Source organism: Rosa chinensis, chromosome 2 (genome assembly GCF_002994745.2).
Source record: "Rosa chinensis cultivar Old Blush chromosome 2, RchiOBHm-V2, whole genome shotgun sequence".
Lineage (NCBI taxonomy): Eukaryota > Viridiplantae > Streptophyta > Magnoliopsida > Rosales > Rosaceae > Rosa > Rosa chinensis.
The window spans coordinates 7597194-7604428 of NC_037089.1; the positions used below are offsets into that span (position 1 = coordinate 7597194).

General features: G+C 43.6%; 1 pseudogene; it reads right to left on the reverse strand.

Annotated features, from left to right (window-relative positions):
* Positions 1-1632: 1632 nt before the first annotated feature.
* LOC112183582 lies at positions 1633-2478 on the reverse strand (annotated as a pseudogene).
* Positions 2479-7235: the final 4757 nt, after the last annotated feature.

Sequence of the window (7235 nt, forward strand, 5' to 3'; positions counted from 1 at the left end):
CCTCGACATAATACACATTAATGGAACATTGAATTCTTCTACCATTTGTCCTTTGCAACAAATCGAATTCTTTTAGCGTTCCATTAATGCTAGCGAAAACCAAACAAACACAAGCGTTCACGTATTCATTGTTCACGAATTACAAACGCTTGCCTTCACGACACTCATGCAACTTACACCTAGCGTAACCTCGTCAACTCGACCTCGTTCGTCCTCTTGGGAGCACCACACGCATCATATACAATTCATATGCTTATTCGCTATATGTTCACACAACCATTAGCGGTCTCGAGTTTATACGTCATAATCGATCGTACTCGGCGCCATTCACATGTATACATCAACATGTATCATGTACCTCATACATTCATATATGCTAACGCATAGCAATGCAACTCACATACGTTGCCTAATACAACAAGCATTCTACATATGCGCACTTTTGTCTTTATTTTGCAGGTTAACGAGTCCCTTCTTACTTACGGAGTTCGGGGACTTTTAGGGGCTAGGCGCCTCTCGGACGTTACTTATGCGTGATGACATCATGTGTATAACTCCTCAACCAAGAAGCTCCTCTTACTTGGGGACTTCGGGGACTTGTACATAACTCCAACAATATGGAGGATTTAGCTACATCACCAAGCATAAGTAACACCCTCTTGGGGGGCCCACAAACTATGGTAAGGCCCAACCGAGACATGCATCCCGAAGCCCGATGTCCAAGCTACGCCACGGTAGTTGGAAGAGGCCGATACCTCGCCGGGAAGCCACCTTCCCGGCTTTGCCAATATGACTTTCTAGACTAAAATAGTGGTTTCTTATCCCACATTGGAAAACATGTAAAGGAAGGAGCCTCCTTTTATAGGGGCTCATTCTCCTATAAAAGGAGACTCCTTCCCACTTACTCAACATCCCAGTACACACTTTGTAATCCCCTTTGGGCCGCAAGGCCCAAACACACATAGTACAATATTCAATTGGACATAGTCTCCCCGCTAAGGTGGGAGACGAACCACTATACTTCTTGTGTCTCGCTCTTTCTCTCTCTCTCATTCTTTACGTTAATTAGACCACTCGGTCACAAATATTAACAAGTAAATAAAGAATCAATCAATTTGGGATTAGAGATTTTCGAGTATAATAAATAAAGAATCAATTAATTTGGGATTAGATATTCCTAATCAGATTTTTTTGTATCAGACTTTATGTGTATCCTAATCACGCGTAGTTATTTGGGATGACGATGAAGTTTGTTTTTGGAATGAGGCAATGAGCCCATATTAATTTGTGTTGAATTTGCAATCTTTCTAGATTTGATGAGCATGAAATATTGGAGATCAAGAAGTAATAACCTTTTATTACAGAATAAATAGAGGATTATGTGAGATTAAATTTCCTTTAACTTATTACTAAATGAAGTCGATAATGATTATTAGATTATGCAAGATACAAAATTTTGTTCAAGTAAAAGGCATATAATAAACAGGTTCCATGTTGGGATAGAAGAGACCAAAATGTTGCTCCTCGCCCTTAGGTTTATGGTTCTCATTGAACATGGCAAAAATAAACGCTTCAATAGGTTCATCGGGTCTTTTTGGTGTCCCTTCCATGGAAAGGCAATGGTACATGAAGTTATTTATGGTTATATGTCATTGCAAGCTCTGGAGTGGTGAAATTTCCGTTCTCGTCCGAAGGCCAACCACTCTCAGACACCACAACTCTGACATGCCCGTTTCCTGCTTTCGCCATTGCTGCCAAAAAGGCATCCACAATGGCATCAAACAGGCAGAAGTACAGTAAGTTTCCGTCTCGAACCACTGGTTTATCCGAAGTGAACTGAGCATAGTCTAAGGGAACATGGGCAGGGTCTGACTTGTAGGCAAAGTAAGGATACACATTGATCATAAGGGGTGAAAGGGTTGATGCTAAAAACTTTAGAATGTCGGGCATGACACTGCTAGCCTCTTGTGTGAATTCCCCACTAGAGGGCGGGTATGAAGATCCTAGGGCAGTTGATGGCACAACTGTGGTCACCTTTGTCACATACCCTTTGTCTTTAAGGATGTTTTGTAACGACTCCATTACAAGCAAGACATGGTTGCCTAATGAACCGGGAATGACCTCGTTACCAACGGCTATGTAGTCGAAGATAATGTCATGTAGATAAGAAGCTATATTGTTGTTGAACCATGTGTTCACAGCATCCTAGCTTCTTGCTAAATCTGCCAAGTCTTCATTTGGAATGCCAACTGTGATACGAATTCCGCTCCCTCTTAGAGCTTCAAGCGCTGCTTGTTTAGGATCGAAGAGCCTCATTTTTCCAATGTGGTATTGTTTGTAGAGATTGACAACTTCTGTTGCTGCAGGGAGGTCACTTCCCAGCATTCCATAGCAAACGCCTATTTTTGAAGCTCCCACAAGGCCTATATGGTTGTTAAGGGTTGCTACAACACCCAAAATCCACTGTAGCACTGCCATAACTACTCCTTGTCAATTTCAACCTTTGGTGATCTGACTTGAGCTGCATTCTGCATTACATAAATAAGTGTATCTATACTAAAAAGGTTATTCAATTAATAATGTGCCTTTTTCGAGACTTAATTACTTTTTTTCTTCTTTTCTTTTTGGATTTTACATATCCTTCTTTTGATGCTTGTGATCTAGCTAGTTCTTCAGCTTTGCCTCAGATTTTCTTTTATATCACTAAAAATAAGGCTAAATAATACCATCAATTCCTTTTCTGACCTACAGATAATGGCGACCGATAAATCAATGAAATTGGAGTTGGTTATCTTTTCCATCGTCTTCACAACCCTCTTAGCTCTTACTCAAATCACTGATGAGAGTAATATTGCTGGGGCTACGTACTGGCACTAGCAGCAGGGAGATACATGCTGGTAAATTATCGAGAATTGATCCTCCTTATAATAAAGGCACAAAAATTCATGTTTGTGATCCAAAATGTAATCCACAAGGAGGTTGCTTCTGGTGCTGTTATCTCCCGGACAAGGTAGGCTGCTTTAATACTGAAAAGGAGTGTAATTACGGTTGTCGTCCTGATAAGTAGCCAGCCACAGATGAGCCTACATGCATCTATGAAGATAATGAAGCTTGTATTGAGCAAATGAAATTAGGTTTCATAAAGGGCGACAACACCAAGCATATATCGTCTAAGTTCTTTTACAATCAGCAACAACAAGCATTTCTAAATATTGAAGTGAATCAAATCCATATTAAAGCAGAGCTATGTTGAGCTAACAAGTTGTAGATATCTCCCACTATGCATGGATGATTTGCTACATCACCAAGCATAAGTAACACCCTTAGCCAGAGCTATGTCGAGCTAACAAGTTGTAGATACCTCCCACTATGCATGGAGGATTTGCTACATCACCAAGCATAAGTAACACCCTCTTTGGGACACCCACAATCTATGGTGAGGCCCAACCGAGACATGCATCCAGTAGCCCTATGTTCATGCTACGCTACGGTATCCGGAAGTGGCAAATACGTCGCTGGGAAACCAACTTCCTGGCCTTGCAAAGTTGCTTTCACAAACATGCTTTCTAGACTAGAATAGTGATTTCTACATCCCACATCTAAGAAAATGTAAAGGAGATGACTTCCTTCACCTATAAAAGGAACTCTCCTCCCAATTACTCAACATCCTATTACACACTTTGTAATCCCCTTGGGCCGCAAGGCCCAAACACACATAGTACAATATTCAAGTGGATGTAGTCTCCCGCTATAAGGCGGAGACGAACCACTATACTTCTCGTGTGTGTGTGTCTCTCTCTGTAAAGTTAACTAGAGACCCCCGCGGACTCTAACGTTAACATTGGCGCTAGAAGCACTCGGCCTTCCTTGCCTTGTATTCTCAATCAAGCCTTACATCCGCCGCTATCCATCCTTGGTAGTAACAAAAAAAAATTCAAACATAAATTTGTTCCCAGTGCTTGCAAAGTTGCAAGGTTTCAAGTCAAAACGAAGTCAACGCAGCACCCGCTCAAAACTTGAGCTGGTCAACGCCAACAATAGAAAAGTCAACGCTGGCAAACCAAAAAAAAAAAAATATATATATATATATATATATTTCTGCCAATTTGCTCTGGACACCTGGAGGTCCATTTTGGGCACTTTACCATTCTTCAGTCAACATCAGCATCTCCGCTGGATTGTACATCGCCAGCCCATGCATCAGCAGAGCTCATCTCTTTGACGCAAACTCACTTCAGCCTTTCTTTCTAGCCCTTCATTGATCGAACAATGCACGCCCATTCTAGCTCCTCCTACTCTCTCCCCGCCAAAACAGCGCGGCTAATTGTCATCACATCCTCTTCCTCATGGCACCGTTAGCGAAAACAATGAACCACAGGGCCCAACACCGACAGCGTATTCCATCAGCCAAGCAAAGCTTTCGCCAACCAACGCCTCTGCCAGCAGCTATCTCTCAAGCAACAAGCATTTCGATGGCCCATCAAGATCCAATCCGTCAGGGGATCAACCAAGCACAGCTCCACCGACTCACCGCTGAGCACTTGCACTAGCAAAGACAACCACCGCTGGCCGTACTCAGCGCCACAGCACCTCTAGCCTCAAACAGCTAACCATATTCCTCTGCTAGCCACCACGCCCCACTGGGCAACTCATCGCCAAACATCCGCCGCTGGTATCCTCTTCCAAGCTCTGGACACCCAAAAATTACTCTGGGCACCCATTCCATCTTCGATCAGCCTCTCCGCCAAACTCCGTGCCTCCGCCGAGCTCTAAGTCTCCACCGAACTCCAATCACATCTAACACCAGCAACTAGCGCCCCCGCTAGTATGGCTAGCGGCCATCCTCCGCCCGAAGAGCCTAACAACCATCACCAAACTCGGCTCAGTGAGGCTAGAGGCACCAACAAAGGCACCACCGCCAGCGCAAAGCTCCACTCCGCTGGCAACGGCCCCCGCTGGCATCCTCTACTAGATCTGCCAACCACTGACCAGCAAGTCTCCGCTGAGCACCAAGTCTTCACTAGGCATCAAAGCTCTGCTGGACAGGTGCTCTGCTGTCCAAACTCCGCTGATGTCCCAAATCTTTACTGACTAGAGCATCGCTAGCTATCCTCCTTCAGCACCCTCCTCTGGCCACCACCTCTGGCAAAAGCTCTCAGCTACTTGACTGGGTACCCATCAGTCACTCAATCTGGGTGTATGCATGGCTGCTTACTCAGGCGCAAATCGACATATCTGCTCCAAAGCACCCACCTCGGAGCGCACCCTCATCTTGTTCGACTACCCTCAAGGAGAATGGGTCAGTTTCTTTTTACTTTGTGCACTAGTGCACTCAACCCAAGCAGCTGGAGAACTGGATTTGAATACTCTCCCAGCCATGTCAATCAGCTGAGCTGAGATAAGTGTTTCAAAGCTCTCATTCGCATAAAGCCAAAGCATGTTTATATGCCTCTTATTATAATAGTTTGAAACATGTTCACAATGCATATAGCTTCCAACAACTGTGATCCGCTACGCTTTGCTCATCAAGTGTGATACTGTAATTTTCTATGCTCTGGCATAGTGCCATATATCAAAGTGCATGCTCTACACTTGCCTTCTTATGCGCATGATTTTGTCAAATACCACATTTGTTGGTTTTACTGGTCCGCCCAAATAATAAATGACTAGCATGTTTTTGCAATCATCTTGTGGCTCCCCACGTTAGTATGTCCCTGCTTTCCAAATGACTAGCTTATATAATCCTGTAGAGACACACCTTTACAATATTATATCATGCACATATTACTAGTACACATGCACATGTTGGTTACCACAACCACTCCCACTTAAAATTGTCCGTTGAATCACAAAGCATGACATTTCATATAAATTGTGCTACTATATTCGTACAATTACATTGTACCCTTTTTTATATATGATCATTTCCCTTTTTATATGTGTACCTACATGTGCCAGCACGAGCATAATTAGCTATAATGAGCCACGCTCATTGTACCGCTAGAGGTACCGAATCCCGCCAAAGGGATGACCTGCGATGGCAAGGCCAGGCAGGCTACCGCTTAAGCCCTGGACCGCCCCCAGATCACCGCTGACACGCCGCGTCAAGATAGCATCAGAAGCTCCAGACGCTGGGAATCGAAGCACATCAGTCCCACATCGGAAACAAGAGGAAGATCAACCTCTTCCTCAACTATAAAAGGTTCTCTCCTCTCTCTCTTCATTAATTACGCAATTACTACTCATTTATTGCTATGTTGTCCATATACAGTGACTGACTTAGGCATCGGAGCAGTGAAGACCGCCCAACGCGGTCTCCCTCTGACGCCCTGTCTATCGTGTTGCAGCAAACAGCAACCATCCAATCTTCGGAGTAGCGGTCCGCCCACCGGACCCGCGTTAAACAAGGAATCGGTCACCGCCGGACTTGAGCATTAACAATATGATCAAATTAATCACACTCCTGAAGTACAACATTTTCTCATGCTTTTTCTCCTCCCAAGTGCAAACAAATAATCCATTTTGTTACTTGGTCGGTTTATAAATATGGATAAACTGCTAATCATTTACCTTATGTTAAGGGGACGCCGTCACTTAGTACCACATCAATTAACGAGGCTTCTACTAGGGAACTTCGCCGGAGCAATGTACCGTCACGCTCGGCTAACTCCGCTAGCCTCCAAGTCAGCATAAGATAAGTAACAATATCTTATCTCTTACGCTCTTGCAATTAGAGCCTTTGCCATGGCTATACATGTCTCCATGACCCTTACACATGCCTACAAAATGTTATTAGCAACTTTACTACAAGTACATGCTATACTCATATGTCATGCTTCTATTTTAATTGCAATTCAATTAAATAAACATTTGACATTCATCTAGAAGCTTGTGACACTTACGACTTAATTAAACATGCTCGGATAAACCACTTGCTTGGGTTGCGACTCGCTTGGGTATCGAGTATGGCCACGACTTGCGCTTGGGCCGTGCCCTGCATGCTCGCATAGCGCCTACACACTCAACTACACCCAACGTACTCGATCATGTCTAACATGATTTACTCAAGCCCCAAGTTCACAAACGCTTCATACTATGTCACCGGGACTACTCCCACAATTTTATATGGACACCCATTACACTTGTCACTATCTATTGTGCGTGTTATATGGCCATAAGATCCACATATACAAATACCAATATTTTACATGTTCATACACATTAATGAGGGTTTT